This window comes from Bubalus kerabau, chromosome 3 (assembly GCF_029407905.1).
Source record: "Bubalus kerabau isolate K-KA32 ecotype Philippines breed swamp buffalo chromosome 3, PCC_UOA_SB_1v2, whole genome shotgun sequence".
Classification (NCBI taxonomy): Eukaryota; Metazoa; Chordata; class Mammalia; order Artiodactyla; family Bovidae; genus Bubalus; species Bubalus kerabau.
Window position 1 is genome coordinate 179,113,760 of NC_073626.1, and position 24,004 is coordinate 179,137,763.

Below are 24,004 nucleotides of genomic sequence, written 5' to 3' on the forward strand. Positions count from 1 at the left end.
AATAGGCTCCAGTTTCATCCACCTCATTAAAACTGATTCAAATGTATTTTTTTAATGGCTGAGTAATACTCCATTGTGTATATGTACCACAGCTTTCTTATCCATTCATCTCCTGATGGACATCTAGGTTGCTTCCATGTCCTGGCTATTATAAACAATGCTGTGATGAACATTGGGGTACACATATCTCTTTCAATTCTGGCTTCCTTGGTGTGTATGCCCAGCAGTGGGATTGCTGGGTGGTATGGCAGTTCAGACTTGGTATTTCTGTAATACAAATCATGATTCCCCTGACATATATATTTCAGTTCAGTTCAGTTGCTCAGTCTTATCCAACTCTTTGCCACCCCGTGAACTGCAGCAATCCAGGCTTCCCTGTCCATCACCAACTTCCAAAGCTTACTCAAACTCATGCCCATTGAGTCGGTGATGCCATCCAACCATCTCATCCTCTGTCGTCCCCTTCTCCTCCTGCCTTCAATCTTTCCCAGCATCAGGGTCTTTTCAGATGAGTTAGTCCTTCACATCAGGTGGCCAAAATATTGGAGTTTCAGCTTCAGCATCAGTCCTTCCAAAGAATATTCGGGACTGATCTCCTTTAGGATGGACTAGTTGAATCTCCTTGCTGTGCAAGGGACTCTCAAGAGTCTTCTCCAACACCACAGTTTAAAAGCATCAATTCTTCGGTGCTCAGCTTTCTTTAGAGTCCAACTCTCACATCCATACATGACTACTGGAAAAACCATAGTTTTGCCTATATGGATCTTTGTTGGCAAAGTAATCTCTCTGCTTTTTAATATGCTGTCTAGGTTGGTCAAAGGCAATGCCAAAGAATGCTCAAAATACCACACAATTGCACTCATCTCACATGCTAGTAAAGTAATGCTCAAAATTCTCCAAGCCAGGCTTCAACAGTATGGGAACCGTGAACTTCCAGATGTTCAAGCTGGTTTTAGAAAAGGCAGAGGAATCAGAGATCAAATTGCCAACATTCACTGGATCATGGAAAAAGGAAGAGAGTTCCAGAAAAACATCTTTTTCTGCTTTATTGACTATGCCAAAGCCTTTGACTATGTGGATCACAATAAACTGTGGAAAATTCTTCAAAAGATGGGAATACCAGACCACCTGACCTGCCTCTTGAGAAATCTGTATGCAGGTCAGGAAGCAACAGCTAGAACTGGACATGGAACAACAAATGGTTCCAAATAGGAAAAAGAGTACGTCAAGGCCGTATATTGTCACCCTGCTTATTTGACTTCTATGCAGAGTACATCATGAGAAACGCTGGACTGGATGAAGCACAAGCTGGAATCAAGATTGCTGGGAGAAATATCAATAACCTCAGATATGCAGATGACGCCACCCTTATGGCAGAAAGTGAAAAGGAACTAAAAAGCCTCTTGATGAAAGTGAAAGAGGAGAGTGAAAAAGTTGGCTTAAAACTCAACATTCAGAAAACAAAAATCATGGCATCTGGTCCCATCACTTCATGGGAAATGGATGGGGAAACAGTGGAAACAGTGTCAGACTTTATTTTGGGGGGCTCCCAAATCACTGCAGATGGTGATTGCAGCCATGAAATTAAAAGACGCTTACTCCTTGGAAGGAAAGTTATGACCAACCTAGGTGGCACATTCAAAAGCAGAGACATTACTTTGCCAACAAAGGTCCGTCTAGTCAAGGCTATGGTTTTTCCAGTGGTCATGTATGGATGTGAGAGTTGGACTGTGAAGAAGGCTGAGCACTGAAGAACTGATGCTTTTGAACTGTGGTGTTGGAGAAGACTCTTGAGAGTCCCATGGACTGCAAGGAGATCGAACCAGTCCATCCTAAAGGAGATCAGTCCTGGGTGTTCATCGGAAGTACTGATGCTAAAGCTGAAACTCCAGTACTTTGGCCACCTCATGCAAAGAGTTGACTCATTGGAAAAGACTCTGATGCTGGGAGGGATTGGGGGCAGGAGAAGAAGGGGATGACAGAGGATGAGATGGCTGGATGGCATCACCAACTCGATGTACATGAGTTTGAGTGAACTCCGGGAGTTGGTGATGAACAGGGAGGCCTGGGGTGCTGTGATTCATGGGGTCACAAAGAATCACACACGACTGAATGACTGAACTGAACTGGGGTTGGTTGTAGCTTTTCTTCCAAGGAGCAGGTGCCTTTTAATTTCATGGCTGCAGTCACAATCTACAGTGATTTTGGAACCCCAAAAAATAAAGCCTGTCACTGTTTCCCCATCTATTTGCCATCAAGTGGTGGGACCAGATGCCATGATCCTAGTGTTCTGAATGTTGAGTTTTAAGCCAACTTTTTCCACTCTCCTCTTTCACTTTCATCAAGAGGCTCTTTAGTTCTTCGTCACTTTCTGCCATAAACATGGTGTCATCTGCATATCAGATTATTGATATTTCTCCTGGCAATCTTGATTCCAGCTTGTGCTTCATCCAGCCCAGCATTTTGCATGATGTACCCTGCATATAAGTTAAATAAGCGGGGTGACAATATACAGCCTTGACATACTCCTTTCCTGATTTGGAACCAGTCTATTGTTTCATGCATGGTTTAACTGTTGCTGCTTGATCTGCATATAGATTTCTCAGGAGGCAAGTAAGGTGGTCTGGTATTCCCATCTCTTTCAGAATTTTCCAGAGTTTGTTGTGATCCACACAGTCAAAGATTTTAGCGTAGTCAATGAAGCAGAAGTAGATGTTTTTCTGGCATTCTCTTGCTTTTTTTATGATCCAACAGATGTTGGCAATTTGATCTCTGGTTCCTCTGCCTTTTCTAAAACCAGCTTGAACATCTGGAAGTTCACGGTTCACATATTGCTGAAGCCTGGCTTGGAGAATTTTGAGCATTACTTTGCTAGTGTGTGAGATAAGTGCAATTGTCCAGTAGTTTGAACATTTTTTGGCATTGCTCTTCTTTGAGACTGGAATGAAAACTGACCTTTTCCAGTCCTGTGGCCATTGCTGAGTTTTCCAAATTTGCTAGCATATTGAGTGTGGCACTTTCACAGCATCATCTTTCAGGATTTGAAGTAGCTCAACTGGAATTCCATAACCTCCACTAGTTTGTTCATAGTGATGCTTCCTAAGACCCCTGACATAATTACCAGTAAACTCTCCTCCCATCTACCCAGTCACCTGTCCATTTGTCCATCCATCCATCTACTTATACATGTCTCCATTCTCCCATCCATCCAGGTAACCAGTGAACACCTATGGAATACCTATTTTGGTCCAGTAGTTATGCTAAGCAGTTTTTAATCTAATATCTCACTATAGCTTCACAACCTGCTTGAAAGGTAGGTGACTCAATTCAATCCCCAAGGAAGTGAACAAAATATATATGGATCCAAGTTGACTAAACAGAACAGTGGATGCCTCCCAACTACTTGTCACAAAAGGAAGGGCCCTACTTTTTGTGAGCCCCATATACGTGCTTGCCGCTTTCATAGATCTTATCTCACTGATTCTTCACAACCACTGTATAGATTTATTTTCATGTCCATTTTCTAGATGGGGAAATTGAGGCTCAGAGGGCTTCAGGGATGTGTAAGTGTACCTGAGCTACTCAGTGGCAGAGTAATGTTCAAACCCAGATCTGCCTGAGTAAATATGGGTCTCTTCCTTTTTCTCCTCTCCCCATGTGACTGCACCCTGGCCCAAGCCCCTCTAGGCACTGTCCTAGCTTTGACGAGTGCTGGGGTAGGCATCTCATGAGGGGAAGAGGAGATGGTGAGGGCCCTGCCTTTCTCCCCTGGGGCTTCTGTGCTCCCTGTGCAGGTGAAAGCCCCCGTAGGGATGACTTTCCTGGGCTGAGGCTGCTGTGGTCCGTTAGGGAGGGCACTCCTGCAGTGAACTCAGTGTTCCAAAGAGCTTCTGAAGCCAGAGTGCCATTGTCACTGGAGCTAGAAGGCGATCTGGATCCTGATGTTTCTGCAGGAGGAGGGAAAGAGGTGAGTGAACAGTCAACAGCTGCTGAGCACAGACCATGTGGCCGGCACTGTGGAGGGAATGTCAAGTCCTTACCTATGGATGGAATTGACTCTGTCCTCTGCACGAATTACTTTCCCCCCAGATTTCTGTATGGCTCATTCCATTGCCTCCTACAAGACTTTGCTCAAATGTCCCCTTCTCAGTGAAGCCTGTGTTGACCCATTCATTTAAAATAGAATCTGAGAGAGTCAAGTGCTTCCCCAAAGCCACTCAGTGATCAGCTGGGTCATGACCAAAGGCCATGCACTTTCCATTCTGCTGCGCTGACTTCCTCTGTCAGTATCCTTCATGATATATAATGTGAAGGCTCATATCTTCCTATTTTCCGGATAAGAAAAGCAAGTATCAAAGCATGAAGTGACTTATCCAAGGTCACATAGCAATACCTTGGTAGAACTGAGAGGCATAGACCCCTTTTCTCACCTCTGTTTTTGCAAGATGCGTCTCTGGTCCACTTTTCCATCTGAATGCCCATCATTTTCCTTCATCACCATTCTCCAGGCCCAATCCCCACAATAGTTCTAGTGTGAGCAACACATATCTTTGACTTTTATGTTCCCTTCGAAAATGTAGTGTTATTTTCCATGCATATTGATTTTAAATTTACATAAAAGGCATGATTTACATAAATTGGGCTATGGTCCTCATTCTGGTTCTCATTTTTTATTTTTTCCCAATCAGCATTGCTTTGTTAAAAACGTACTCGTTTGGCTGCACCGGGTCTCTGTTGCTGCATGCAGTCTTCTCTAGCTGCCGTGAGCTAGAGCTACTCTCTAGTTGTGGTGCGTGGAATCTCTCGTTTTGGTGGCTTCAGTGGTTGTGGCACAGGGGACTAGTTGCCCTGGGGCATGTGGAATCTCCTGGACTAGAGATCCAACCCATGTCCTGTGCATTGGCAGGCAGATTCTCAACCACTGCGCCACCAGGGAAGTCCTCAGCATTGCTTTTATGATGTAACCTTGTTGAAGTGTGTTTACCTGGCTCATTGATGTAAACATCTGCCTGGCTCACCTCCATCAGGTGAATCTACATTTTTCTTATCTGTTCCCCTGACAATGGACACTTAGGTTACTCCTAAGTGTAAGGACATTTAGGTTACTCCTAAAAAAACTCTTTTTTCTGCAAACAATGATTTGAGGAGAGGCTTCCAGATGTTCCCCTATGAACCAGTGTCAGAATTTCCCTGGAATGTGTTCCCAGGGAATAGCTAGGTCATAATCAGTGCTAGGTCATAAGCTACACCTAAACCTAACTGGGTGAAGAGCTGCCAAGTCAATTCTGGAATGGCCTCACCAGGCTATACACCCACCCATGGTTACAGGAGAGTTTCTATTTCCCCAAATCTTCACTCACACTTGGCATCGTCCAACTTCCAAGCTGCTCTTAAGTATAAAGTAAAATCTTGTTTTTAGTTTGAATTTCTCTCAGATTACTAATGGGCGGTATTCTCGGGCTTCCCTTGTGACTCAGCTGGTAAAGAGTCTGCCGGCAATGCGGGAGACATGGGTTCTATCCCTGGGTTGGGAAGATCCCTTGGAAAAGGAAAAGGCTACTCACTCCAGTATTCTGGCCTGGAGAATTCTATGGACTGTATAGCCCATGGTATTGCAAAGAGCTGGACATGACTGAGCAACTTTCACTTTCTTTCTTTCTACTAATGGGTTTGTAATCATGTTCTCTTTAGTCATTTGAGTTTGTTAATTGCTCAGTCATGTCCAACTCTTTGTGACCACATGGACTGTAGCCTGCCAGGCTCCTCTGTCCATGTAATTCTCCAAGCAAGAATACTGAAGTGGGTAGCCATTCCCTTCTCCAGGGGATCTTCCCAACACAGGAAAGTTTGCATTGCAGGCAGACTGTTTACTGTCTGAGCTACCAGAGAAGCCCATTCATTTGAGTTTGAATGCAGATAATTCCAAGTCCAAAGAATACACAGTGTCATATAGTGATCAGTAAAGTAGCCTCAGGGTCCATATGAAGTGAAGTGGAAGTCATTCAGTTGTGTCTGACTCTTTGCGACCGCATGGACTATACAGTCCATGGAATTCTCCAGGCCAGAATACTGGAGTGGGTAGCCTTTCCCTTCTCCAGGGGATCTTCCCAACCCAGGGATTGAACCTAGGTCTTCTGCATTGCAGGTGGATTCTTTACCAGCTGAGCCACAAGGGAAATCCTTGTGGGGTCCACATGGCCAGGGTTCAATTTCTGCCTCTGTTTCTTCATCTGAAGATGGGAATAATTTTACTGTGAATGTAATAGTGTGATTTTGAGGATTTAAAGCTGCTTAGAACAGTGCTTGGCACAAAATAAATACTTAGTAAAGGCTATGTCCTGCCCTGATAGAGTGTGTCGTTCTCCACAGCCTCCTTTTCCACTCTAGCCCACAACCCCTTCTCCCTGGCTCCTTTTCATGAAGTTCATATTGCATATTCATATGAATTTTCCTTAGAACTGTGAAACTGTGGAAAAGAGTATTAAAAACAAGGGCCAAAATGGAGTCACTTATGCTAAACCCCAAGTCACCAAACCAAGACCTAATACCTAACTTGATTGCAGTTTTAGCATCTCCCAGTAATGGAATCTTAAACCAGTCCATCTGAAATCACCTAATTAGCGAGGTCATCAGCCTCATATACCCCTGCCTTCCCTGGCTCCTAAAGGAAGATGAACTTGCCACTACCAGTCAGTTTTTTGTTAGTAAAACTTCCTTGTCCTCCCTTTGACCAGTAAAAATCTTTCATTTTGTACTGCTCCTTTTTGCCCGTTAGATGGGACGTTGCCTGACTCATGAATTATTGAATAAAACTAATAAGATCTTTAAATCTACTTAGTTAAATTTTGTTTTTTAACAAGAAGAACAGAGTGTGATTAGTCTGACTTTCTTTTTATATAGATTCCCGGGTCATTCTAAAATACATTCAGAGATGGTTTTTTTTTGGTCCAACAAAAGTTTTCACATATTTGTTATTGAACCGCATAGACCGCTAGTGAGGAAACATGAACCATGAGGAGCCAAGCATCCTGTCTGTCCCATAAGCTGTTCAGACAGTTGTGATATGCTCAATACCGTGATTTGGTTAGTTAACATGCAAGTGACCTTAACACAGCATAAACGTGTGCCACTTCATATGTGAGGCTTCTTATAGACCCAGCTTGGTTCCTCTCCTGTGTCTTCTCTTGGAGTTGTACTTGGTATTATTACCAGTTTTCATTCAAATCCATTGAGGAATGGGATGATTCTGCTTTTGTTTTCTGGCCAGGAATCGCTTAATCCTGAAAGTCTTGTGAGAAGACATGGTGAAGAGCAAATTCAATGGTACACAGGATGGCAGAGAAGAGAAAAGAGGAGCTCGGAGAGGTTTTTAAGAAGAACTGCCACATACATGAGTCAGGGGTTTTGGCCTTTGGAAGGAAATGATGAATCAGTTCCTTAAAAGAAAGGATGAGGCATTAAAGGACACTGTCAACAGAGTTAAAAGGCAGCCCATGAGAATTGCCTGGTGGTCCAGTGGTTGAGACTCTGTGCTCCTAACGCAGGGGGCCCTGGTTTGATCCCTGGTTCCACATGCAATTAAGAGTTCAAATGCCACAACTAACAGATCCTGCATGCCGTAAGTATGAATAAAAGAACCCACGTGCCACAAGGACGATCGAAGATCCTGAGTGCTGCAACTGAGACCTGGTGCAGCCAAATAAATAAATATTTTTAAAAAATGAAAATGACTCTTTTCACAGGGTTTGTCTTAAAAAAATAAAAGGCAACCCATTGAATGGGAGAAAATATTTTCAAATCACATATCTGATGAGGGAGTGATATGCAGTATATATAAAGAGCTTCTACAGCTCAACAATAAAAAACTAACAAGTCATTTAGGAGATGGGTAAAGGACTTGAATAGACATTTCTCCAAAGGAGATATACAGATGGCCAACATGCATATGAAAAAAATGCTCAGCATCACTAATTGTCAGGGAAATGCATATCTAAACCAAGATGACATGAAAACAGAAGATAACAAGAGTTGGCAAGGCTGTGGAAAAATGGAATCCTTGTGCATTGCTGGTTGGAATGTAAAATAGCACAGTTGCTATGGAAAACAGCATGAAGTTCCTCAAAAACTTAAACACAGAATTACCCTATGACCTTGTAATTCCAATTCTGGGTTATTTACCCAAAGGAACTGAAAGCAGGAACTTTAATACCAAAGTTCATAGCAGCATTATTCAGAATAGCCAAACATGGAAGCAACCAAAGTGTCCATCGAGAGATGAATGGATAAACAAAATGCAGGTGTATACAAAACCAGAGGATATTATTCAGCCTTAAAAAGTATGTTACATGCTACAGTATGAATGAACCTCGAGGACATTACAATAAGTGAAATAAGCCAGTCACAAAAATATGAATACTGTTTGATTCCACTTGTATAAGGTGCCTAGGGCAGTAAATTTGTAGAAAGTAGAATGGTGGTTATCAGGGTTGGGGGAGAGGGGCATGGGGAGTGATCATTTGATGACTATGGAGGTTCAGTCTGGGAAGATAAAAAAGTTTTAGAGATGGATGGTGGTGATTATTGAACAACAGTGGAAATACACTTAATGCCACTAAACTATACACTTAAAAATGGCTATGATAGTACATTTTATGTGAACACATACACACACATACCACTTGGGAAAATGGGAGGATTGGGTAGGAAGAAGTGGGGTGAAATGAGAGAAATTCAGACTTTCAAAGGAGCATTTCTCACGGTGTGCTCATCATGTTCAAGGTGGGGTTGCCTGCTGTGGATTCAACTAACTCTGCTTGAGTTACTCTGTGTGAAAGGGCTGAGTCACTAAGATTCTATACACGTGATATTCTTGCAACATGTGACTATCTGAGGCAATGTGGCCTCGTGAAAAGAGAATGAGTGTCCTTCTTTCATTCCCAACTTTTAGTGACTGCCTTTCGGTAGCCCTCTGCCATGTGCGGTGGGAGCAACAAAAGAAGTCTCTGCCCTCACACTGTAGCAAAATGGCAGACGTGTTAAAAATGCAGTGGCGTGTTATGCTTGCTTTTCAGAGCTAAAACCTGGTCATCCGGTTTATGAGAGCCCACCGGGAGCATCTCTTCCCAGCTCTGTGTTCAGAGACGTCACACTGCTAGCTTGACTGGGTATTTACAGCACAGAAATCAGCAAATGCTACAAATCTTTTGAATCTCAGCTCTGTCACTGGCTGTGTAATCACTTAGGTGAATCACTTAGCCTCCCCAGCCTCAGTTTCCTTATTTGTAAAATGGCTATAGTAAACGTCGGTTCTTTTCTGTCTCCTAGGAAGAGAACAATTTGACACTTAGGATGCTTCATTGCTTGCTCCTGGATGACAAGAGGCCTGTCTCTCCTCAGATTAACAGCTGATACCTTACCTCACCCCCTCAGTTGGCACCAATGCTGCCCCAGACTGCCGCCGTCCCTGAGATTCTCCAGGCAAGAACACTGGAGTGGGTTGCCATTTCCTTCTCCAACGCATGAAAGTGAGAAGTGAAAGGGAAGTCGCTCAGTCGTGTCCGACCCTCAGTGACCCCCATGGACTGCAGCCTTCCAGGCTCCTCCGTCCATGGGATTTTCCAGGCAAGAGTACTGGAGTGGGGTGCCATTGCCTTCTCCGTAGGGTTGTCCACAGAGGGCAGTAACTTACAGTGCCCGTGGGGTACACACTTATTATGTACCCAGTGGGCACTAAGGAGCGTGGGGGGAGACTAGTAATGGAGGAGATGATAACTGCTTTGGTAGTTCATTGTCTCTTTATTTTTGGCTGTGCTGGGTCTTCGTTGCTGCGGGGGCTACTCTCTAGTTACGGTTCATGGGCTTCTCATCACCGTGGCTTCTCCTGTGGCAGAATGCTGGCTCTAGGTGCGTGGGCTGCAGCAGTCGTGGCACGTGGGCTCGATGGTGCGTGGGCTTCAGTAGTTGAGCCACAGGGGCTCATTAGTTGTGGCTTTTGGGCCCTAGCGCGCACAGGTTTCAGTAGTTGTGGTGCATGGACTTAGTTGCTCTGCAGCATGTGGAATCTTCCCGCACCAGGGCTTGAACACATATCTCCTGCACCGGCAGGTTGATTCTTATCCACTGCACCACTAGAGAAGTCCCCATTGTTTCTTTTTTTAATACATTTTTAAAAATTGAAGTCTGGTTGATTTACAATGTTGTATTAGTTTCAGGTATACAGCAAAGTGATTCATAAGCTAAGCTAAGTCACTTCAGTCATGTCCGACTCTGTGACCCCATAGACGGCAGCCCACCAGGCTCCCCCATCCCTGGGATTCTCCAGGCAAGAGTACTAGAGTGGATTGCCATTGCCTTCTCCATATATATATATATATATATTCTTTTCCATTATAGGTTATTATAAGATAATCAATATACTTCCTTGTGCTATACAGTAGGTCCTTGTTGCTAATCTGTTTTTGTTGTTCAGTTGCCCAGTCATGTCCAACTCTTTGCGACCCTATGGAGTGCAGCACACCAGGCCTCCAACATCCCTCACCATCTCCCTAAGTTTGCCCAAGTTCATGTCCATTGCACCCGTGGTGTCATCCAACCATCTCATCCTCTGACGTTCTCTTCTCTTTCTGCCCTGTGTTAGTTTCTGCTGTACTATAAAGTGAAACAGCTATATGTACACATATATTCCTTTCCTCTTGAACTTTCCTCCCGCCCACTCTCATCCCATCCATCTAGGTCATCACAGAGCACCGATCTGAGCTCCCTGTGCTATACTACAGGTTCCCACTAGCTATCTGTTTTACACACAGCAGTGTGTATATGGCAGGGCTTCCCCAGTGGCTCAGCAGAATATGCCTGTAGTACAGAAGACCCAGGTTCAATCCCTGGGTCAGGAAGATCCCCTGGAGGAGGGCATGGTGACCCACTCCAGTATTCTTGCCTAGAGAATTCCACAGAGAGAGGAGCCTGACAGGCTTTAGTCCATAGGGTTGCAAAGAATCAGACATGGCTGAAGTTAGACACAACTCAGCATGCATGCACAAGTGTATATATGTCAGTCCTAACATCCCATTGTTTCACTGTTTATACTTGATCCCATGGCCTGCAATATCATGGATGTTTTACAACAACTGAATTTTAACTACAGTAGCGGCCAAAAATTGTTGAGAAAGGCAAGATGAGGCATGGGGAAGAACTCTGGCCTTGGAGTTAGATCTGGATTTGTCTCCCAGTTGTCATCACTAGTGGTTTGGCCTTAAGTAACTGATTGCCCAAGTCTGAACTTCAGTTTCTCCAACTGTAAAAATGGAGATGATGAAAACTATTGCATAGATGTGTTAGATGGCAAGGGGGTTACAATGGAGACAATACCATTTGGCAATCTGTCAAGAACAATTATATAAACAATTATATGTGAGCACTGATATTGCCAGTTACCTAACATCTATTCTCTTCGTAGTCCAAAACAGAAGAACCCCTATTTTATCTGAAGTAACGATGCATCCAGCTCAGAGATTACATTTCCAGGGCTTCCTTGGTGGTCCAGTGGTTGGCAATCCACCTGCCAATGCAGGAGACACAGGTACGATCCCTGATCTGGGAGGATTCCCACGTGTTACCTGGCAACTAAGCCCATGTGGCACAACTGCTGAGACCATATGCTGCAACTACTGAAGTTCTCAGGCTTCCCTGGTGGTTCAGTTGGTAAAGAATCCAGCTGCAATGCAGGAGACCCCAGTTCGATCCCTGGGTCGAGAAGATCCCCTGGAGAAGGGAAAGGCTACCCACTCCAGTGTTCTGGCCTAGATAATTCCATGGACTGTATAGTCCATGGGGTCACAAAGAGTCAGACACGACTGAGCGACTTTCACTTTCACTGCAGCTCTCATGCCTACAGCCCATGCTCTGAAGCCACTGCGATGAGAAGCCCGGTGCTGAAACTATAGAGAGTAGCCCCCACTCGCTGCAACTAGAGAAAGCCAGAGAGCAGCAGTGAAGACCCAGCACAGTCAAAAATAAATAAATAAATCTTGAAAAAAAAAAAAGTAGTAAAAAAAGAAAAAAAAAAAAAAAAGACTACATTTCCTTACTGCTACAGGCAGCCAGCCTTCTTTCTTTTTTGAAATTTTGATTCTTTATTAGAACTCTTTAGAACCAGCCTTCTGACTAGGTTTCAGCCAATGAGGTGTCAGTGGAAGAGTTGAAAGAACTTCTGGAGATGTTACTTCAAGGGGTTGACTCAGTCAAGTGAGCCTCTTTTGCTTTTCCCTCCTTTCTCTTCTTGCCTGGAATCTGATGCTCCAACAGCTGTATTTGGCCTTTACGTGACCTTGAAAATGGAGCTCTTTGCCATGATGGCAGAACAGAATGATACGAAGAGCCTGGGTTCGTGATATTGGTGGCGTACTATTCCTGCCCTTTTCTGCCTACCTCTGGACCACTTTTATTTGATAGAGAAACACAATTGTCTCTTGTTTAAGCTTCTGTTATTTTGGATTTTCTGTTACACGCAGCTAAATCTAACCTGTATGAATACTGTTGAATGGAGCTGCGGGAGACACGAGGGGAGAGGGACCATCTCATGTGGAGCACTTGCCTTGGGCTCAGATGGTTTACATATTTACGTGGTGTCAGGGTTCCCACTTGACTTCTCAGCATTTGACTTTGTTAAGCATTCCTTTCTTCTTAAAACTCTCATCCCCGGCTTCTGCGACCTCACATTTCCCTGGTGTGTGTGGGGTCTCTCTCTCTCCCTTTTGAGTTTATATGTGTTTTGTTCTAGACAAACTACATGACGTATTTTTTCCCCTCAAAAACAATGCCTCCACTTCAAACAAATCAGCATCAAAATAAATGAAGAGCTCAAGATGACATCAGTCCCAGTGTTTTGTGGATGAAAAGCAGCAGCTGGTCAGTTATGACAACAGGTGATGGTTCCAAAGTCACTGCCAAGTTTGTTAACATTTTCCCACTTGTAAGCCATCCTTAAAATCATATATGGGGGGGTCACACCATCCTCATGGTAGTTCAACAGAGAAACCATGCCATCTGGATTCATGTTTTCGCTGATAAAAAAATGGACAATTTTTAAAAATGTATTTATTTACTTATGTGATGTGCTGGGTGTTCGCTGCAGTGGCTTCTCTTGTTGCTGAGCACGGGCTGTAAGTGCTCTGGCTTTGGTAGTTGCAGTTTGCAGGGTCTTGAGCTCCTACTGAGTAGTTGTGGCATGTGGGATCTTCCTGGAGCAGGGATTGAACCCATGACCCTTGCATTGGCAGGTGGATTCTTAACCACTGGACCACAGGCAAGTCCCAAGAACTGATAGGTTTTGAAGTCAGCAAGGATGTACTTGATTTGCTCTGCAGCTCCTGTCATATAAAATGTTTTACTCTTTCTGGTCTCTGTTCTTCAAGTTTCCCTTTGATTCAGTCAGTTCAGTTCAGTCGCTCAGTCGTGTCCGACTCTTTGATTGACTTCATGTCATCTTTGATGTACTTCTTGTAGGCTTCTTTCATAAAGGTGGTTTCCTGCAAGTGATGGTTCATGACAATAGCGACATGAGTGATTACTTTACTTTCAGTACCTTAGCCTTCCAAGCCTTCAGTGAAAGCATTTCCACCAATGAGTGATTCATCAGTGTTACTTTTGTCCTGTTGATCACCTTCCCCTTCACCTCCAAACACAGCCCTCTGCAACCTCCCAGATCTTGTAGATGTTGGAGAACATCTCATGAGGGCTGATGTGGTCCTGGCAGATGATCATGATGGCAACTGGAGGGACATGACTTTGGTGCTAGCTTCCTAGGAGCCTGGAGCTCAGAGTAAGCACTGTGTGTTGGCAGGTAGATTCTTAACCACTGGACCACCAGGCAAGTCCCAAGAACTGATAGGTTTTGAAGTTAGCAAGGATGTGCTTGGGGAGGGGGGGATAGGAGGATAAAAGTGTGGTATCTCTTTTGATTATCAAGTGACAGAAACTTTGACTTCTACTGGCTTCAACAACATCAAAAGAAGAGCCCAGGATTACATGTTTTTACCCAGTTGAATAGAGGGATTCAAACAGCGAGATTTAAAATACTTAACAATTGGCATTGTGTTGTCATTGAACAGATGTCAGAGGAGGTGTCCTGGAAGTCTCCTGCTGGACCAAGCATTAACTCTTTAGTTACTGGATCATAGGGAAGTTCAGGGGTTCCAGAAAGGTGACTAGGAGAAAGTGGGGGAATGATTCCTGTCCCCAGGGGGTTCTGGGAAACATTTACTTCCCAACAGAAATATTTCAACAATAATCAGCCATTCCAATGAATACCAGATAAATAACAGCCCTGTGTTAGGACCTGGTTCAATTCAGTTCAGTTCAGTTGCTCAGTTGTGTCTGACTCTTTGTGAGCCCATGGACTGCAGCACACCAGGCTTCCTTGTCCATCACCAACTCCCAGAGCTTGCTCAAACTCATGTCCATCGAGTTGGTGATGTCATCCAACCATCTCGTCCTCTGTTGTCCCTTTCTCCTTGTGCCTTCAATCTTTCCAAGCACCAGGGTCTTTTCCAATGAGTCAGTTCTTCACATCGGGTGGCCAAAGTATTGGAGCTTCAGCTTCAGCATCAGTCCTTCCAATGAATATTCAGGACTGATTTCCTCGAGGATTAACTGTTTGATCTCCTTGCAGTCCAAGGAACTCTCAAGAGTCTCCTCCAACACCACAGTTCAAAAGCATCGATTCTTCGGTGCTCAGCTTTCTTTATGGTCCAACTCTCATATCCATACATGACTACTGGAAAAACCATGGCTTTGACAAGACGGACCTGGTTACTCTTTTTTCTTTTTTTCTATCTCTCAGCTGTACTATCCCATATAGACTATGTTCTCAGATAGTCTCTCTCCCCTGGCTGAGGGATGGCTGCCCAATGACTCCCAGGGCTATGTTCTTCCTCATTCACATTCAGCAAAGAGAAGTGAGGCTCTTTCCCCAGCAACCCTAGCATGAAGTCTGAGATTTGCTCTGATGGAGCTGGCGGAGATCATATGCACAATCTTGATCGATGAATGTGGCTTGGGGAGGCTTGGAATGGGTGAAAGACTGGCTTAGGCAAGGTCTCCTACTCCACCACTGGAGCCTCAGCTTAGAGATAGCTTCCTTGGAGTAGGTAGGCTTAGAGTGGGGCTGCTATCCACCAGAGAAAAACTGGGGTACTGTTGTCAGAAGAAGAGGGGACATGTAACATGTGATGGCTTGTTATAGCAGTAACAGGAAACTGCAAACACAGTGGCTTCAAACAACACAAATTATTCTGTTATAGTTCTGGAGGTCAGAAGTCTGAACTGAGACTTCGAGGCTGAGATCAAGGTGTTGGCAGAGTTGTGTTCCTTCAGGAGGTTCTGGGGTGAATCCCTTCCCTTCCTTTTTCTAGCTCCTGGAGACTCCCTACTTTCCTTGGCTCATGGTCATATCACTCCCACTTCTGGTTCTGTGGTTACATTTCCTTCTCTGACTCTGACCCTCCTTCCGCCCTTACATAAGGACCCTGTGATTTCACTGGAGCCATCTGGATAATCTAGGGTAACTTCCCCATTTAAAAATCCTTGACTTAAATATCTGCAAAGTTCCTTTTACCATGTAAGATAACATATTCACAGAGTCCAGGGATTAGAACGTGGACATCTTTGGGCCAGAGGAACAGGGTGAGAGGTAGACATTATTCTGCCTATCACCTAGTGGATCCTGGATGGTAAAGGTAACAAGTGTCTATTATCTCCTTTGCCTGCCACCTCTCTGACTACTCTTTTCTATCTTTTGTAGATCTATCCTCTTTTACCTGACTTTGAATATTGGGTTTCTCAGCTTTCAGCTCTAGACCTCTTCTATCCTTGCTGTATATTCTCTCCCCAGGCAAGCTCACTGAGTTCAGGGCATGATTACCAACTATGGTTACATATTCACATCTCCAGCTCAAATATCTCTGAGTCCAGACCAGTATATCTAAATGTCCATTTAACACCTCCACTGGGCTGTCTCAATGGCCCACCAAATTCAAGATGTCTAAAACCTTGCCAAATCCAGCCCTAAGTCAGTAACTGGAACCACCAACCCTCCAGTTATGGGAGTCAGAAACTTAGACAATCATCCTTAATTCCTCCTCCCAATCCAATCCTTAATTGAGTCTTTTCATTTTCTTTAATACATGTTATCTATTTCTTTGACTGCAAGGTCTTGTCAGATCTGCACTTCAGCTTGTGGGATTTTTTAGTTGCGACAATTTTACTCTCAGTTCCAGCATGTGGGATCTAGTTCCTTGACCAGGGATCGAACTCAGGCCCTCTGCATTGGGAGTGCAGATTTTAGTCACTGGACCACCAGGGAAGTCCTCTTTTTTATTTTTTAAATTATTTGATTGAATTTTATTTGTAGTAACAATAATCATTAAAACCAAACAAAAACAAACAATACACAAAAAACAAAACAAAAAAATCCTCCACACTGAATGGGGATAATACCCATTTCAAAACCCTTTGAAGTTTGATTGAGCTTTTTCAATTTCACCTTCTTGATCTTAAAAACATCAATTTCTCTGTCTACTCACCTTTCACTCCAAGCCACCACTTTGGTCTAAGCTCTTGTCTGGACTTCTGCATTGGCAACCTAAACTAGTCTCTGGGTCCATTAGGATCCACCTCCAGTTTGTTTTCCACACCATTGTCAGGGTTTTTTCCAAAATGCAAATCTGATCATTTAACTCACCCACTCAGAACACTTCACTGGCTTTCCATTGCCCTTAGGAGAGGGATCAAAATCCTTCCCATGGTATCTCAGGGTTTACAGGGTCTGCTCCCTGTCTGTTTCTCTCATCTTGCCTCCCTTCAAGAGTCTATTGGGTTTTCTGCATCTATGGATGCCGCTGAGAAAGCATCGTTGACGTCTTCCCCCTCTCCACTGCCATCATGTCTAAGTCACAGTCTCCCAAAGAGCTGGAACAGCTGTGGAAGCTCTTCATTGGAGGACTGAGCTTTGAAACAACTGATGAGAGTCTGAGGAGCCATTTTGAGCAATGGGGAATGCTCACATTCCCCATTGTGTGGTAATGATGGATCCAAACACCAAGCACTCCAGAGGCTTCGGGTTTGTCACACATGCCACAGTGGAGGAGGTGGATGCGGCCATGAATGCAAGGCCACACAAGGTGGACCGAAGAGTTGTGGAACCAAAGCGGGGTGTCTCAAGAGAAGGTTCTCAAAGACCTGGTGCCCACTTAACTGTGAAAAAGATTTTTGCTGGTGGCATTAAAGAAGACACTGAAGAACGTCACCTGAGAGATTATTTTTAAAATAATGGGAAAAAAGCCTGGGAAAATTGAAGTGATTGAAATCATGACTGACCGAAGCAGTGGCAAAAAGAGAGGCTTTGCTTTTGTAACCTTTGATGACCATGACTCTGTAGAAAAGACTGTCATTCAGAAACACCACACTGTGAATGGCCACAACTGTGAAGTGAGAAAAGCCCTGTCTAAGCAAGAGGTGGCTAGTGCTTCATCCAGCCAGAGAGGTTGAAGTGGTTCTGGAAACCTTGGTGGTGGTTGTGGAGGTGGTTTCAGGGGGAATGAGAGCTTTGGTCATGGAGGAAACTTCAGTGGTTGAGGTGGCTCTGGTGGCAGCCGTGGTGGTGGCAGATATGGTGGCAAGTGGGGGTGGTTATAACGGATTTGGTAATGATGGAAGCAATTTTGGAGGTGGTGGAAGCTACAGTGATTTTGGCAATTACAACAATCGATCTTCAAATTTTGTACCTATGAAAGGTGGAAACTTTGGAGGCAGAAGTTCTGGCCCCGATGGTGGTGGAGGCCGATACTTTGCCAAACCATGAAACCAAGGTGGCTATGGTGGTTTCAGCAGCAGCAGTAACTATGGTAGCGGCAGAAGGTTTTATTTACTGCCGGGAAACAAAGCCAGAGAGGAGAGCCAGAGAAGTGGCAGGGAAGCTACAGGTTATAGCAGATTTGTGAACTCAGCCAAGCGCAGTGGCGGCAGGGCCTAGCTGCTACAAGGAAGACATGTTTTAGACAATACTCACGTGTATGGGCAGAAAACTCGAGGACTGTACTTGTGACTAATTGTGTAACAGGTTATTTTAGTTTCTGTTCTGTGGAAAGTGTAAAGCATTCCAACAAAGGGTTTTAATGTAGATTTTTTTTTTGTACCCATGCTGTTGATTGCTAAATGTAATAGTCTGATCATGATGCTGAATAAATGTCTTTTTTTTTAAGAGTCTATTGGTCTATTGGTCTCTCAATGCACAGATTGGGAGAAAATATTTGCAAATAATGTGACTGACAAGGGATTAGTCTCCAAAATTTACAAACAGGTCACAAGGCTTAATAGCATCAAAACAAACAATCCCATCAAAAAATGGGCAGAATATCTAAATAGACATTTCTTCAAAGAAGACATACAGATGGCTAAGAGGCACATGAAAAGACGTTCAACATTGCTAATTACTAGAGAAATGTAAATTAAAACTAAACGGAGATGTCACCTCACACCAGTCAAAATAGCCAGCATTTTAAAATCTACAAACAATAAATGCCTGAGAGGGTGTGGAGAGAAGGGAACCCTCCTACACTGTTGGTGGGAATGTAAATTAGTATAGCCAGTATGAGAACAGTATGAAGTTTCCTTAAAAAACTAAAACTAGAGCTACCATCTGACCCTGCAATCCCACTCCTGGGCATATATCTGGAGGAAAATATGGTCCAGAAGGATACTTGCACCCCAGTGTTCATTGAAGCACTTTCCAATAGCCAAGACATGGAAGCAACCTAAATGTCCATCAGCAGAGGAATGGATAAAGAAGATGTGGTACATATACACGTATTTTCATGAGATATTACTCAGCCATTAAAAGGAATGAAATAATACCATTTGCAGCAACATGGATAGACCTAGAGATTGTCATACGGAGTGAAGTAAGTCAGAGAAGGAGAAATATTGTATGACAACCCTTATATGTGGAATCTAAAAAGAAATGATACAAATGAACTTATTTACAAAACAGAAACAGACTCACAGACTTGGAGAATGAACTTATGGCTGCTGGAAGCGGAGGATGGATGGGGCAAGGGATAGTTAGGAAGTTTGGGATTGACCTGTAAATATGGCTACATTTAAAATGGATAACCAGCAGGGTCCTCCTGTATGGCACACAGAACTCTGCTTAATGTTATGCGGCAGCCTGGATGAGAGGGAAGTTAGCAGAGGGTGGATACATATATGTGTCCGGCTAAGGCCCTTTGCTGCACACCTGAAATTTTCACAGTATTGTTAATTGGCTAAACTCCAATATAAAATAAAAAGTTTTTTTTTTTTAACAAAAAGAGTCTTTTGGTCTTTTACTTCTTTTTCCCCCCTCAAATTTGCCATATTCTTTCTCATCATTTAACCATGGCATATTCAGTGTAGTCTGCTAGACCTCTAATTCATCTTTCATATTTCCCTGGACCCTTTTCAATCTCTTGGACTAGATCAAATTCTCCCATTGTAAACTGTCATTGATTTCCCTGATAGACTGTGTATTTCACCTAGGTAATGCTAACACAATTCTAATTTTCCATTTACTTGTCTATTCATTTGATTAATTCTTGTTCTCCTCCACACAGCCACTACCAGTCTGTAAGCTCCAGGGGAGCAAGGTCTCTGTGTCTGTTCACCATGAAATCCCAGCCCCTTGCTCTGGAGGCAGTTCTTATCCCTTAAAATCGCAGACACATATGCTCATCCTTGGATCAGGACACTAAGCTTTGTTCCAAAGTCATATAGCCAGCAGGTGGATAAATTCCAAATCTGACTCCCAAACCTGTCCTTTCTTCTTTTCACTCTGCTGTCCTTTCAGGTGGGGGAAGGGTTGGGATTGTGCCATTTTGGGTGTGCAGTTCTAGAAACTTCATCTGCTTCCTGAAGTCTTTGGAAATGAATCTGAAAAAGGCTGACAGCTGGCCTGAACTCACAGGGGTGGCGGGGTGGTGGTGGGAAGTTCTGCTTTCCCTTTTTCTTCCTTTTATATTTGGGTTTCCTCCCTACTGTTTTTCTCCTTCCTTTCCTTTCTTCCTTCCCATTTTCTGCTCATTGCCAGACTCTCTTCAGGAGGGCAGTGACACAGAGGTGAATCAGACAGAGTCTCTGCCCTCAAAGAGCTCAAAGTCCAGTCTGTTAGAGTCTTGGTCAGTAAATAAATTCCAATCCAATTTCATTTCCTCTTCTGTAAAATGGGCATTGTTCTTACTACACCAGAGTTTTTGGGTGCATGTACCTACACTCACTCTGGATTGAAATTTATTAGAAGGACACTGGATGGATCCCAGGATTGAAAAGAAAGCAGGAGAACCAGACCCAAAAAACAAGAGGGTGGGCAGCTAATGGAGCCAAGGAACTTGCTTGTGAGGACAATGCCCCTGGCACTGTTCCCACTGTGACTATCCCAGTTGTTCCCTTGTCTTTGCAACTGTCCCCCAAAATTCAAAGACCAGGTGGGAGCATCCCAGGAAGCAAGCATGGGTCAGTCACCTAGCCCGACTCCAGCTGCCTAGCTGTATGGACAGGAGGGAATTGCCCCCTGTCATGGAAGAATGGGAGTTGCCACTCAGAATCCCTGACACTGCTGCTCTCATTTCCCTGTGGTTCTTGGGTGACATCAGGGTCAAAGGATCTCTTGAGAGGTCATCTACCCAGCCAGTGTCCGGACAACAATCAGCTCTTAAGTAACAGGACTGGAACTTGAATTTGGGTCTAGCTGGCAGAGTAGCAGTTAGACCTTTTGGATGCAAGCAACAGACACCACCTCTGCCAGTTTTCAGCAAAAGAGAATTTACTGGAGGGATGTGGTCGAGCCTCAAAGATTTATAGGTAGCTGGAGAAGTAAGTTAGGGGCCAGACAGGAACCAAAGGAGAGATGGAGGGTGTAGGATCGGGGGGAGACACAGCGACACTTGAGTACTGCCACCGCCAGCGTAATGAATGACCTCTAACAAGATCTCTTATCTTGGCTGCACTGTCTCTAAATTCAAATTCTCAGGAGAATGTGTTTGACAAGGTGAGTTTCCATCATGGACCTATCCTCCAGGGTGAAAAGAAGGATATGGTTTCTTTAGCGGCATGGGTCATTTGGAGTTACTTTTCCATCAAGGTCACAAAGAAAATTAATACATTGTTGAGGGGTATATCAGTTATCTATTACTGAAAGGATAGTGCATAGCAAACAATCGCATGTTTCCAAAGCAAGCAACAATAAGCATATACATCTGGTGGTCAGCTAGGCAGCTCCACTGATTTCGGTTGGACTTACACGTCTGGGGGCTTCCCTGATAGCTCAGTTGGTAAAGAATCCGCTTGCAATGCAGGAGACTGGGTTCGGTCCCTGGGTTGGGAAGATCCCCTGGAGAAAGGAAAGGCTACCCACTCCAGTATTCTGGCCTGGAGAATTCCACGGACTGTATAGTCTAGGCACTTTCACTTTCACTACAGGTCTGGAGATTGCCTGGCTATTGGCTGATTTAGTCTGACCTTGTCTGGGAGAACTAGACTCTCTGGTTCTGTTCTCCCAGTGGGTTACTTCTGATATGTTCTCCTGGGTAATGGCAGAGGCAGAAGAGGAGGCAAAGCCTATCACACAAGTGTTTTTTAAGGCCCGCCTTACATCACATTTGCTAATATCCTAGTGGCCAAAGCAAGACACGTGACTAAGACCAGCATCTGAGTGAGAGCACTGTGACATTTCATGGCAAAGTTTGTGGATACAGTTGGCTCTCTCTCCATGTCTGTATGTTCCACATTCACTGATTCAACTGACCATGGATCAAAAATGGTTGAAAAAAGAATTCCAAAAAGGAAAACTACTTACATAGCATTTACATTGTATTTACAAGTATTTAAACAGCATTTACAATGTATTAGAGATGATAAGTAATCTAGAGATGATTTAAAGTATAGCAGAGGATATGCATAGGTTGTGTGCAAATACCATGCAGATTTTGGTATCTGAATTGGGGGTACAGAGTCGTGGTTGTCCTAGAACCAGTCCCCAGCAGATACTGAGGGAAGACTGTACTGGGAAAGGTGAAGAATTGGTGCCATTTTTGCAGTCCACTGGGAAATGTCTAAAAGGAGCCAATGTCTGTGACAGACATCAAAGTCCACATTCTTTCCATGTTCCACACCATCTGGGGCACCAACCAAAGATGTTTTTCTCCAAGATGGACCTCTGTCCTTATTCAATTGTATCACTTTGAACATCAGTTTCATGAGAACAGGGACTTCTATCTGTTTTATTCGCCTGTAACTCCATTGTCTAGAACAGTTCCTGATGCGTAGCAGGTGCTTAACAAATACTGGCCAAATGAAAATTACCTTGTAAACTTACCTTATGCATCTAACCAAGGTTTTTAGTTTTGTGATGAGGCTGTGTACTATGGAGTAAAGGACTTAGATTTGGAGACAAACCAACCCGAGTTTGTATCTGGGCTTCATCCTTTACTACCAGTGATATTGGGCAAATTATTCAGTCTTCCTGAGCCTTATTTCCCTCTAGCAGAAACCATCTGGGTGGCTTTTCAGTGCAACTTCCCCATTTTCTGGTAATTGTCCCTCTCATCTTCACATATTTCCTGTGCTGGGGCTTCTATATTTTGTGACCCTGTCCCCCTCCTCCAACCCTAACTCAGCTGATTGGACAAAGGGAATGGATTTGAACTAAAATGGGCCAATCACAGTCTGTCAGGAATTTGGAATTTCAGTCTTAGTCTGATTGGCCTCTTAAATGGAGGAGACAGGCACACAGGAGCTGGCTATGGCCATTTCACACCAGAGACAGCTGGTCTACAGCAGGAGAGACAAATAAAGCCCTCATTCAAGATTATTTCTCAGGCCTAGTCAGCTATAAAACAGCTGGCTAGGCAGCTGGGGTAGTCTCTGGTTCCAGACTGAACCTTGATTCAGATTCTGGCTCTATCACTTACTAGCTGAGCCATTTCACTTCTCTGTGTCCTGGTTCTCATCTGTAAAACGGGAATGATATTAATACCTACTTAATGAGGTTGCCATAATGATTAAATAAAAGTGCATAGAAGAATATATAATACCTGGAGAGTACTAATCCACGTGTATGTATTCCAGATCATAGTTTCTGATTCTTAAAATTAATACTGCTTTTTCACCCCAACCCACCCCCCTTTCAGGAAGCACTCACTTCAGTGGATTGCTGATTCCAGAGCAAAGAATCTGAACGAATACCACTTTCACATGTGAAACGGGGAAAGTTGAGAATCTTCGAGTTCTTAGTGAGGATTCAATGAGATGAGTACAACTCTTGGCATACTGTAGGTATTCAGTATTTGCAAGCTTCTCATCCTTCCTACTCTGCTTTCCTCAGGCTCCAACTGGGGCCAAGCATGGGAGACAGTGCTTCTCGTGTGGATGGTCTTGGCCACAGCTTGATTTGGCTCCTTTCTAAGGTGAGCCGGATCCTTTCTTACAAGATTCTTAGAACCACTGATCTCGATACCTCATTCTGCGCTGAGATGCATGACTCAGTGATCCTGAGGTGCCTCCCCCCAGAAGACTTCATCTCCGATACACTCTAGATTTTTTTCCTGTGGAGGAAGTGACCCAGGGCACAGCAGCTCTTGGTGGAGGCAGGGCTGGTGTGGGGAGCATGAGTAGACAGATAGGAAACTTACCTTGCTATATGTCCTCTGCTGGTACCATCTCTTTCCTGGTCTTTGGGAGCTACATGTTGCTGTTTAGTTGCTAAATCATGTCTGAGCCACTGGACTGCTGGGAAAGTCCCTAGAAAGAGCTTCTTGATTCGTGTGATGGTATTCCAGGGTGAATAAGTCCATGACAGGAGGGTTTTCTTCCTCTCGGCCGGCTTCCTCAGCCCTCCCAGCTCCACCTTTTGAGGCTCCTAATCTATGACCACCCAGCTCAGCACCTGCGCCAAGGCCAGCAAAGGCAGAGTTATGGG

The 24,004-nt window shown here is 44.0% G+C and overlaps 3 pseudogenes; 1 reads left to right on the top strand and 2 right to left on the bottom strand.

Annotated features, from left to right (window-relative positions):
- Positions 1–7,147: 7,147 nt before the first annotated feature.
- LOC129647912 (60S ribosomal protein L39-like) lies at positions 7,148–7,303 on the bottom strand (annotated as a pseudogene).
- A 5,650-nt stretch (positions 7,304–12,953) lies between these two features.
- LOC129647913 (translationally-controlled tumor protein-like) lies at positions 12,954–13,761 on the bottom strand (annotated as a pseudogene).
- Positions 13,762–15,679: 1,918 nt separating this feature from the next.
- On the top strand, positions 15,680–18,656 carry LOC129647914 (heterogeneous nuclear ribonucleoprotein A1-like; annotated as a pseudogene).
- The last annotated feature ends 5,348 nt before the right edge of the window (positions 18,657–24,004 follow it).